The sequence below is a fragment of the Sciurus vulgaris genome (genome assembly GCF_902686455.1).
Source record: "Sciurus vulgaris genome assembly, contig: HiC_scaffold_138_arrow_ctg1, whole genome shotgun sequence".
NCBI lineage: Eukaryota > Metazoa > Chordata > Mammalia > Rodentia > Sciuridae > Sciurus > Sciurus vulgaris.
The window spans coordinates 1,819,983-1,831,846 of NW_027632915.1; the positions used below are offsets into that span (position 1 = coordinate 1,819,983).

The 11,864-nt window shown below is 49.7% G+C and overlaps 1 pseudogene across 1 annotated transcript; it reads left to right on the top strand.

The window, feature by feature from the left end:
- Window positions 1–8,747: 8,747 nt before the first annotated feature.
- On the top strand, window positions 8,748–10,807 carry LOC306652186 (olfactory receptor 2T2-like; annotated as a pseudogene). The gene is made up of 2 exons: window positions 8,748–8,831; window positions 9,848–10,807. The product of its transcript is annotated as an olfactory receptor 2T2-like (transcript).
- Window positions 10,808–11,864: the final 1,057 nt, after the last annotated feature.

The window sequence follows — 11,864 nt, forward strand, 5'->3', positions numbered from 1 at the left end:
TGGAACCACCCAAGTGTAGGTGCACATAGCACAGCAGGCCCCTTGCCTTGAAATGCACCCTGCACATCCCCTGTGCACTCACTGTAAGCCTTGCATACTTCTCTGCGTACTCCCTGCACACTCCCTACACACTTCCTGTAGACTTCCCTACACGCTCCCTGTAGACTGCCTGCATGCTTCCTGCACACTCCTTGTAGACTGCCTGCATGCTCCCTGCACACTCCCTGTATGCCCTGTACACTTCTCTGCACACTTCCTGCACACTCCCTACACACTTCCTGTAGACTTCCTGCACACTCCCTGTATTCCCCACACACTTCTCTGCACACTTCCTGCACATTCCCTGTATGCCCTGCACATTTTCGTGCACATTCCCTGCATACTTTCTACACACTTCCTGTACACTCCCTGTACATTTCCTTTTGGACTTCCTGTATACTCCCTGAATACTTCCTATAGACTTCCCGCACACTTCCTTTGGACCTTCCTATATACTCCCTGCATACTTCCTGTACACTCCCTGCACAATTCCTTTTGGTCTTCCTGTATACTCCCTGCATACTTCCTGTAGACTTCTTGCACACTTATTGCACATTCCCTGTATAATCCCTGTACACTTCCTTTTGGGCTTCCTGTGTACTACCTGCATACTTCCTGTATATTTCCCAAACACTTCCTGTAGACTTCCTGCATGATTCCTGTACACTCCTAAGGACAAGGAAGCTTTTACACCCACCATGTCCTCTGGCAAATTTCCACACTGACGACTTCTACATCCACTTAAACACACCAGCCCCCAATGAAGTGTGTGGACATTCAAAAAGCAGCCAGGAGAGTGAAAATAATGGAAAACTCAGGTTTGGAAACCAACCTGGCTTATCTCTGATCCTTCACCTGCCACCTGGGCTGTACTCGGTCTCCTGGGGCCATGGATTTTCACTCACCAAATGAGCAAACTGAACTGGCTAGTCCCCAAAGTGCCACTGCCTCTAAGCACACCTGCTGGTCTCTGTACCACTCTCTGTAGAGCCTGTTCTCAACAAAGTGTGCTCCAGGCCTGTGGGACTGGCTTTTCCTGAAGGGCTGATTTGCTGAGACATTGGTCCCTGGAGGTCCAGTGCCCACTGTGCTCTGGACCAACCCCAGCACAGAGAGCCCTTTCTGTAGCACTTCCTCAAACCCAGGTGCTGTTTTTGAGCGTACGCTCTTGTGCAGGGACTCACCTGTACACCCTGACTGCCTACTTCCTGGTAGGGAGCCAGACCAGGAGACCCAGTATCCTGCAGGAGACTCACAAGACACAGGCTGATGGGGAGGGATTGGCCCAGCTCATATCATCTTCCAGATGGTCCATGTCCAAGACCCACATTTCCATGGAGTGAGCCCTTTGGCTGTTGGCACCGACATGGGTCTCCCAGTCCCTGGGAATTTGTGCTCCTCTTGTCAGGTCTCACTGTTTCATGAAATAAACATAAATTTCCCCCAACTGAATGAGGACCATGTGGGTTGAGATCATGGGCCACCATGCCATGATGCCAGCAGGTGATTGCTGGATAATCACCAACCTCCCCTAACTCAGCCTCCACTGAGTGTAGTGTGGTAGGTCAGACTCCTGCTGGGTACCACAACCCCTGGGGTGTGAATCTTGCTCAGGTTTCCATCACCTAGTAGGAGAGGCTGGTGGTTCCTTATCATGGGCTAAAGTCCCTCGGCTCCTAGTCCCTGGGGACAGTGGGTTCACAGTTTTCCTGAAGGGAAAGTGAGGTTTAATTGTGCCAGTGCACATGTGTGCACACACACACAACTCAGAAAAGACTTTCACACACTTTGTGGATATGCTCAGTTTACCTGGGGTCATGAGGGTTAGGGCACGTCCTGATCCAGCAAGACCAGTGACCTCCAGAACTGGAGGGAGAGCTGGACACACCCAGGGAAGATGGCAGGAGACCACAGAGGTGGAGAAGGGAGACATGCCCAGAACACCAAGGCTTCTGGGCAAAACCCAGAAGCTGGAAGGGGCAGGAGGGTCCTCTCTGGAGCCTTCCCAGGGAGCACACAGGCATGTCTTCATGGTCTGACCTTCACTTGTCCTCTCTTGGCTTATTCCTTCCCCTCCTTCCTGATGTCACCAAACCCATGCTTCTTTAGCACTGATGTGGGTGGCTGAAAGCTCGGAGCTGGAGGTGCTGCTCTTGCCTGAGTGGAATCTGGTTCTGCCAGTTGCATAACCAAGTGGTTCTCACCTGGGTGATTTGACCCTCCTGAGGTGTTGGCAGTAGCCAGAGCTGTTGGTCATCAGGCTTGGGAGTGTTGGTGGCATTGAGTGTGTGGGGTCCAAGTGTACCACAGAGCAGTGATAGCACACAGGACCAAGAATTGTCCCATTGAAGATGCTGGTAGTGCCGAGGAGAGAAGCCCCGGCTTGACTGTGATCGGGAGAACGAGGGTTCCACTTGATTGGTGGTGACATGAGTTGCTTAGGGGTGGAGCAGTGCAATTCTTGGCAGCTGTGTTGAGGAGGGAGCAGCTGTGGTGAAGCTCAGTTGGTACTCAGAATGGTGCCAGGGTGCAGATGAGTTCCCTGGACCTGCAACACAGAGCCTTGTCCTCATTTGCCAAGTCTGCGAGGACACAGGGTCACCTTCTCACTGTCATTTTGAAGCCCCAGTCATTTGGGGACTTGGAGACATCTTCTTCAGCTTGCAAAGTAGGGGTGGCTAAGCAGGCCACCTGTCCTCTCGGGTCTCTTAATGAGCTTCAGAGTGGCATCTAACTTGCTCAGAGGAAGTCAACCTCCATAAAGAGCAAATTTGGCAGAAAAGCTGGGTAAGGTCCCAAGATTATACAAAAACTAGTGTTCATTTTACATAAAATGTCAAGTTGGTCTTTAAATAGCAGTCTCAGAAGCACAAGCCATTTTATTACCAATTAAGTCATTTAGCATTCACTATACAATTTTTCAGTTATTTTCCCCAGAGGGGTTGCTGATACACAGTATTCCTGCTGAAAGGGTGGCATCTGGAGAGGGGAGAAAACATTGAGGAGGGTATCTTGTGAACAGTTTCTTATTGCATCTGCTTTATAATTTTGGGAAAATGCAGACATCAATTTTGAGACAAGAAGTCAAAAAGGAAGTCTTCAGGCACTGTTGTGAGCACAGGGTTGTGTTTGCTGTAGTTCGGTGAGCTTTCTGCTTTGCTGCCATAGTTGGTTTCCTATGGCAATTACAGTAATAAATCCACTGTTAGGTCCCTATTTGGAGTGGAAACCACGTTAAGCACAAGCCAGGATAGAAAGATGTGCTCTCTCCTGGCCAGTCCAGGGAGACAAGTCCACACCGTCAAAGTCACCTGGAGCCCCTGCTCTCCTGAGGGTCTCCCACTGCTATCATTTTATAGCAGAGGCTCTGAAGCAGTAGAGTTTGCAAGATTCTTCAAACACCCTAAAGTATCATGCAAAATATGAAGTTGTGTGCTTACAGAATTTTTATTGCGTAGTGTCTAAGGATCTGGTGTTTCTCAGATTCTCAGAAAGATCGGTTACCACCAGATCCAGGAGACTATGCCCTGGAGTGTTGAAAGCCACCCCTGAAGGATCAGAGAGGTTTAGATGGAAAGCTGGAGGTCATTCCACCAGGCCCTTAATCCAGTTCCTGCCCTGAGGGCTGGGCAAGAAGCTCATGCTGTGATAGGTAGGTCAAAAGTGGGGAGACTTGGCAGCCAGCAGACTCCCTCCAAGCCCAGGACTGGGAGCTGAGCCTCAGCAGTGCTGGAATGCTCATGGGTCACTGGCCGTGGGGTCACCATCAGTGGTCCGGGAAAGCCATGATCCTGGCTGGAGGGAGGGCTGTCATGATGGTGCTCTCTGGTCCAGGTGGGCCAGCGGGGAAGGATCTTCCCACTGCACGATACCTCAGTCTGCTCTCTCAGGCGAGGATCCTAGGCTTGCACATGCTTGGGAAGAAACGAAGGTGGGACAGGTACCTGTCAGCGCCCCTCAGTGCCCAAGTGTTATGGTTTGGATGTGAGATGCTCCCCAAAAACTTGCATGTGAGACATCGCAGGAAGATTCAGAGGAGAAATGATGGGGTTGTGAGAGTCTTAACCCAATCAATGAGTTAATCCCTGATGGGGTGATTGGAGAAGTGGGGTGTGGCTGGGGGAGGTGAGAATTGGGGTGTGGCTCTAGGGTATGTATTTTATATCTGGAGAGTGGAACCTCTATGCTTCATGATCACCATGTGAGCTGCTTCCCTCTGCTATGCTCTCCCGCCTTGATGTTCTGCCTCATCTGAGCCCCGAGAAATGAACCCGACCTTCTATGGACTGACACCTCTGAAACCACGAGCCCTCAATGAAACCGTTCCTCCTCTATGATTGTGCTGGTCAGGTCACTTAGTCACAGCGGCAAAATAGCTGACTAAAACACCATGGGACTCCTGGAGTCACCAGAACTGTTGCAGGTGTAGTGCCCATGGAGCCTGCACACCTCTTCCCACCAGGTGGGCTGGCAGCAGCGCGCCCCTGTCCACATGGTGTTCTGTCCTGTCACGGGCCTTAATGGGGGACCCAGGATCTTGACCTGACTTTCAGTTGGACGTGTTTGCCCCACTCTCTCCTAGCCCATGTCGACTAACATACCCATCAAGCCTGGCACCTCCTTATGACCAGGCTGGGCCAATTCCCAGGGTGCTGGGTCACTGTGGATCCTACTGTGGCTCTACACAGTTTAAATTGCTTTATTGGGCTACTTCCTTGGACCACTTGAACATGGGACTTCTTCCATGGATGAAACACAAAATTCTTCATGACTCATTTGACATAACCCCACCAGCCATGCACATGGCACATCCAGGAGGCCTTGGTGGCTGGGGTCTGCCTCTTGGGGTTTGTGAGGTGTCAGAGATCAGGGGTTCCAGTCTTGAAGGCTGTGTCTATTTTCCAAATGCACAGACATGTTGGGATACTTTGACAGGTGGCCCAGCTGTACCCTGCTTACTGGCTGAATGTCAGCAGACTTGCCTGCAGTTCCTGGCTCTGCCTTGATGGATCCCCAGCTCTTGACTTCTAGAGTCCCTCAGTCATTGTTTGTAGCTGGGGCCTGTTGTGTCCCTGGGAGCCTCTTTCTTCCTGGTTCAGAAAGGTGGTCCTGAAGTGTACTACCCCTTACCTCCCTCCTCTCACAACCTCCCTACTTCACTCATATTCTGGAAAAGATCCTGCTTTTCATCATTGAGTTCTGATTCTTATTTCTCTTCCTGTGGACATGAAGAGATGGCCACACCTGGCCCCGGGTCACCAGGAAGCACCAGGTATAGGAGCCATGGAGCCCTGGACACTGGGGTCCTGGGGAGGGGCTGCCTCAGAGGAGGCGACAAGCTGCATGTGGGGTGTGCCCCAGCTGTTACTGCCTGTCACATACCACGTCCATACTGGGTCTTGGCTCAGGCTGGTCCTTTTACAGATCCTGTCACCTCCACATGGCCAAGCACTACCAGGTGTGAAGGTGGTGCTCAGGTGCCCTGCCCATCCACCAGCCCCTCCTCTCCCTGCCCTTAACTCCCTCTCCTGGATGTGGCTCCTCCAACCTGGACTGCAGTGCTATCTTCTCTGAACTGAAGTCTCATACACATACTGGCCAGAAGGAGGCTTGGTGCAGTCAACCCACAGCAGATCCTGCATTTGTAGGTGACAGAATTTACTACCAGTCTGCATTCAAGAGGCCCCTTGTTTCCAGCCATGGTCCTGCACACCAACAACAGCAACTGGAGAAAGTTTATGGTCCAGGCAGCCTGGAGGAAGGAGTGCAGAATCCAGGGAACAGAGGTTGTCAGTGCCTGATGGCTCTTTGATGACTCTGAAGAGCTATGTCAGCTGTGATCCTGGCTTTAATTAGACAGATCCTGAAAGGAACTCGTATTTTAGCTTGGTTTCTAAGTAGTTGGCTGTAGATTCACTGAGTTTAGCTTTGTGTGTGCCCTGGTCCTATCTGTCTGGGGTTTAAGGACACATGTAAGGATCTGCTTCTCAATAGCAATTTCCAGAAATTGAAAAAGGAATTAAGATGCATGGTTGGCATCCTGCCGGCTGGGGCAGACCATGCCTGCTCACCGCCTACCCTTGCTGTAGGGTCTGCCATGACCAGTCAGCAGCTGCTGTCCAGGTTAACTCCCACGGGGCCATACTTCTGTCCATACTGGCGCCTATCTCAGCCTGAGCACTTGAAAAGTGAATTTGGGTCCATGGTCCTCCATCAGGAAGCTCTGTGTCCCCAGAAGCAGCCCAAGACTCTCGGTGGCTGCACAAGGTTTGGGCTCAATCACTTGCATTCAACCCTCCTGTGCTCAGCCTCTGTGAGACAAGGGAGCACCATGGCAAAGGATCTGAGAGGGGAGAGGAAGAGAGGACAGGGCTGAGGCTCACCAGCCTCCTGCCTCCCCTACACCCAGCCCTGCCTGGCCTCATTCCCTCCACCACAGCCTCCCTGGCACTGGGCTTCTTTGGCTCCCATTTGGATGGCCACATAGCCTGATGGCTTCAACCCTGCTCCATGCCCCCTCCCTCCCACTCCAGCCCTTACCATCTGTAAACATGCATGCCCACAGTGCTAACCTCTGTGTGCTGCCTTGTGGGGAGGTCAGTGGGCAGGAATGCAGTGCAGCACAGGAACCCAGGTGGGGACCAGGAGGGCTCCTGTAGGATGGTGAAAGCAGAGCTGGGTTTTCCCAATAGATGAAAAGTGGCCAAATGAAGAAAATGGAATGTTTGGCAGTAAGTGAATCATCACAAGAGTGAGCAGTCAGAAGCTGGGATTAGCTGTTTTAAATGCTCTAGGTAAGAGGCATGGAGATGATCCAGAGAGTGCTCTGGAGACACAAACATCTGCGTTCAAATCTGACTCTGCACTTGCAGTTTGGTACCCAAGGCCAGGTGCTGCTTGTGAGCATGTCATCTGGTAGGTGGGGTGACTTTATACACTTGTTACATAAGTAACCTAAAAGGCCTACTCTAGTATCCAGTGAAGAACCGTCCAGCATGTATCCACCATTGAGAGTAAGACAAGGCCTCTGAGTGCACTTGGAATAGAAAAATGGTCCAGCAACATGAAAGAAGCATGTGTTTGAAACCCAGCCAGTGTCATCTTACTGTTGAATTCAGGGTTCCCTGATGTGGCAGTCTGCCAGTCACCACTGTCTAACTGTGCTAGGTCATCAGTCAGCTTTCTGTCAGTGGGGACAAAGTACCTTTTGCCACAGGAGGCAGAACATCACGGTGGAAAGGCAGGGCAGAGGAAAGCTGTTCAGTTCACAACAGCTGGAAGCAGGGAGAGGGAAGGGGCCAAGGACAGGATGGAGTCTCTGAGACTACGCCCCCAAGGACCTGCTCCTCCAGCTAGGTTCCACCTTCTGGCTTCCAACACCTCCTAGTCAATTGTACACTCAGCCCTGACTTCCTCCATGGGTTAATCCACTGGTGAGGCCAGCGTCATTAAGACCTCCATTTCCCCACAGCCCTGCCTCTGAACATTGATGCCCTGGGGACCAAGACTTCAACACAGAGTTTGGAGGGCACTCCAGAGCCAACCTGATACAGGGGTTCCAGCTCATGATACAGAAGAGAAAAACAAAAAGGAGCAAACACTTTCAGAACAGAGAATATGTTGGCACCATTATCAGATTGAGAAGATTCGCTGGGTGCCAGAGTGGGTCTGTAATCCCAGTGGCTCTGGAGGTAGAGACAGGAAGATCAGGAGTTCAAAGTCAACCTCAGCAACCTAGCAAGACCCTAAGCAACTTAACCCTGTCTCAAAATAAAACAAAGAAAAAGGCTGGGGATGTGACTTAGTGGTTAAGTGTCCCTGGGTTCAATTCCTGATATCAAAAACAAAAACCCAAGAGAATCAGCTGAAAAGCTATTAGAATAGGGTGAGGTGGCTACTCACAAAGCAGGTGTTCCAAGAGCCTTAGGGCCCTGCTGTGCCAGCTGTGGGAACACTGTGCTGGAGAGCAGGCCCCACACAGTAGAGCCACCAATGTTCCCTGGGTGCTCCCTCAACAGAACTGCAGGGTACAACCAAAGAGAAAGGCAGATGCTAAAGACTAGAGCAGAGACTGGAAGAGACAGAGAGACACACGCTGACTCATGTGGGACAACCTCACACTGTGTATGTGGTGGTAATTCACCAAGGAGACCCAAAGTCATTCCTTTAGAGTTCCAGTGGGGCTTTTCTTGGAACTTGATAAAGTTATACATTTTATATCTAATAACTGGTAGTAAAAATACCAAGAAACTCATAAAAACCCATTGAATTTCTTCAACAGCAAATACTCAAACACATTATACAGCTGCCATATTTAAGAGTTCTGTGTTGCTATAAGGGAGACATATCAACAGACCAGAAGAGAGACCGCCCCAATTGGAGGAGGGTGTAGTGCGGGCACATGATCACCCCTGCTCAGGATGCCAGGCAGGTGGGTAACTTTGTGAAGGAAATCAGTTAATGACCTCACTCTATATGCTGCACATAAGCTCCAGTGGATGAATAGATAAAACATGATCGATCAAATCATATACTAAGCTCAGGAGAGAGCCAGCAGAGGCTTCTGATAGTGTGGACTGAACACTGAAGTACCCATAGTTGGTTTGATAGAGTTGATTAAAACCTTTTTTTCCCTGTGTCACCTGAAAGTATATGCAAGTTATTATAGTGGCAGTCCAGAAGAAAAAGCCCCAACACACATGTCAGCCATGACCCGGTTCACAGAGCACCACAAGGAGGCAGGGGGGCAGAGAGTCATGCAGCCCTATGGGGTCAGTGAAACCCTCGCTGAAGTAAGACGTCATTTATTGTCTGCTAAGCTGGAAGAAACCCAAACTGGCCACCCCGTGCCAGGAAGGAAGAACAGATCCAACCTCCATCAGCAGGAGCAAAGGCCTGAGTGTCTTCTGGATGAACACGTGCTGCCTCTTGATGACATAATTACTCGTCTGGGTTATGCTGTGTGAGGACCAAGAACACACAGGATTCACAGAGGACTGTGTTCACAGAATTATTAGCAGTCATTAAAGATCGGAAGCAGCCTAAATGTTCATTTTAAAACATGCAGACCAGGAAAAATGCCCAGGGCACTCTCCTGGCCACAGGAGTGAGCAACTACCTTGCAGCACGTGAAAAGCCATGGGAACCACATAAAAAAAGCATCGAGCACAGCAGCACCAGCAACCCTGGCAATGACCACAGGGCCTACGCCACATCCAGGTTCTTCCTCTGCCTCTCCTGGCTCCTTCCTCCCGACCCTGTCTGCCCAGGCAGAGAAGGGGCAGAAGTGTGCCTGGCCATGGTGGGTGCAATTCTGAGGAATATTATTTCCCTCTTGTACCTTTCAGATTTTTTACTATGGACATAAGCCTGCATTTTTCTTTTATATCCAAGTGGGTAGATGTTTGCTGAAAAGCAGGACAAGCCAAGGTCAGTGAAGTAAGTCTGGGCTCCCAGGGGCTGTCGCTGGCACCATCTGCTTGGCCTTCTCCCCTCTGTGCCAGCAACTCCAGGTGTTGGTGTTAGAAATATTGGGGAGGCACAAGGAATCCGATGTGCCAGGAAGCAGCTAGGCAATCACTTCTGCAGAAGGTGCACTGCCATCTATGTCTGGCCAGCAAGCACACCTGGGTGGGCAGTCCACCTGCTTTTATCCCTAAGGAAGCACTTCCCCCAACTCTGATGGAAGGTGCTTGGGTTAAGCCTGCTATTTGTGCTGAGTAATTATTGGACAACCAGTTAAACCACCAACTTTCTGTCTCACAGCCCAGGGGCTACCATGTGACCTGGACATGGAGCCCATTTCCAGAACTCCACTGACTTCCTCCTCCTGGACCTCATCACATGTCCAGCACTCCCTGGGCTTATCTTTGCAGTATGTTCTTCATCTTCATGGTGGTCATCATAGCCAACATGGTCATGGTTCTACTCATCCATGTGGACTCCCACTCCACACACCTATGTACTTCTTGCTGAACCATTTCTGCAACATGTACACCGTCTCCATCTGTCACTGTTCCCAAGATGCTCGAAGACCTGCTGTTCAAGGAAAGACCATTTACTTTCTGGGATGTGCACTTCAAATCTTCCTCTACCTAACCCTGATTGGAGAGGAGTTCTTTCGGCTGGGCCTTATGGCCTATGACTGGTATGTGGCTGAGCACAGTCCTCTGTGGTACCATCTCCTCAAAAACTGCAGGATTTGCTTGATCATGATTCTGGGCTCCTGGGTTGGAGGCTCCTTGAATGGATTCATATTGATACCTGTGACCATGAGTTTCCCCTACTGTAGGTCCCAAGAGATCGATCAATTTTTCTATGAGATCTCTGCAGTGCTGAAGTTGTCCTGCATAAACATATCACTCTATGAGAACCTGATGTATGCTTGCTGCATGCTGATGCTGCTTATCCCCATTTCATTCACCTCTGTGTCTTACATGCACACATCCTCATCACCATCTACCACATGAACTCTGTGGAGGGCAAAGTCTTCACTACTTGCCCCTCCCACATCATGTTGGTGACCATGTTCTATGGAGCTGCCTTCTACACTAATATTCTGCCCTGTATGCCAGAGAAAAACAAGGTTGTATCTGCCTTCTACACCATCCTCAACCCCATGCTCAACCCCCTCATCTACAGCTTGAGGAATAAAGAGGTGGCCTCAGCTTTGAGGACCATTCTGGGGAGATGTGCTTCCTCCCAGAGAATAAGAGAAGGGATGTGTTTAGGAAATACTAGGGGACCAAGGGCATCCCTGCTCATTTGACCAGTGACACAGTGTGTTTCCAGAAGATATGATCTTGGTTCTGAAATATGCTTAGTGTCATTCTGGTAGTCTGGAGTTCTCAGTTGGCTAACCAGACTGTGCAAGCATCATGAAGAAGTCATAATAAAGCTAGCAAGTGCATTAGCACTAGCCAACCTCTTGCACAGGTCAAACAGCAAATGTTTTCTAGCCAGTGTTCTCAGGCAGGTGGCACTCTAGCCCCAGGTGAGCACCCCTTTGGAGTGCCCTGCATAGATGCTTTTGCATGTCACATGGGGTCCTGGGCATTCAGGTCCTCATTGCTAACCAATCGTTCCATGCAAATTGCAAGTCTTGCCATGTCTTTGATGATTTAGTTTTAAACATTCAAAATGTTGAAATAGTTTGACACAAAAACTGTCACAATTTTATTTAGGAAGTTTTGTGAACATTGGGCTATATTTTGGGTTCTGTGTTTTTATTCATACTTTGTGTCTTTATTTTCTTGCCTATGAAATTACATGGTAGATTCTACCATTTGATCTTTGTTCTTACTCTCTGTCTTTCATTGGTGTGTTGGTAGACAAGCATTTCTTTTCCAATTTGTTGGGGTTACATGTGATGTTTTGACAGCTGGTCAACCTGAATACAACTTCAACTGAACAGAGGACAAGGATCCTTCTATGATCTACTTACTTCACTTTCTTCTGTGTAGGGGCCTCAAAATTGAGAAATAAAATACTGTGGGGGTTCACTCAGTGCTCCTTTCCTCTAGCACCACCACAAGGTTTAGAAAAAGATGATTTTCAGGTGATGTGCCATTGACAAAGATTAAGCAATGTTCACTCCAACCTTTGCTCTTTGAGTGCCAACTCTGAGGTGGAGGGAAACATCTCCTCTAGCATGCCCACACTGGTGACGAGCGTCCCCTGCAGCACTCCAACCACTAGCCTGGCTTTGTCTCACAGGTTTCTGAGAATTTTACTTTATCCTGATATTAAACAGGTAAGGAGAAAAAAGGAGATTGAAGGATGGCTGGAGGGGTGCATTTCTTGAGTGCAAGGCAGCCTGGGATTAG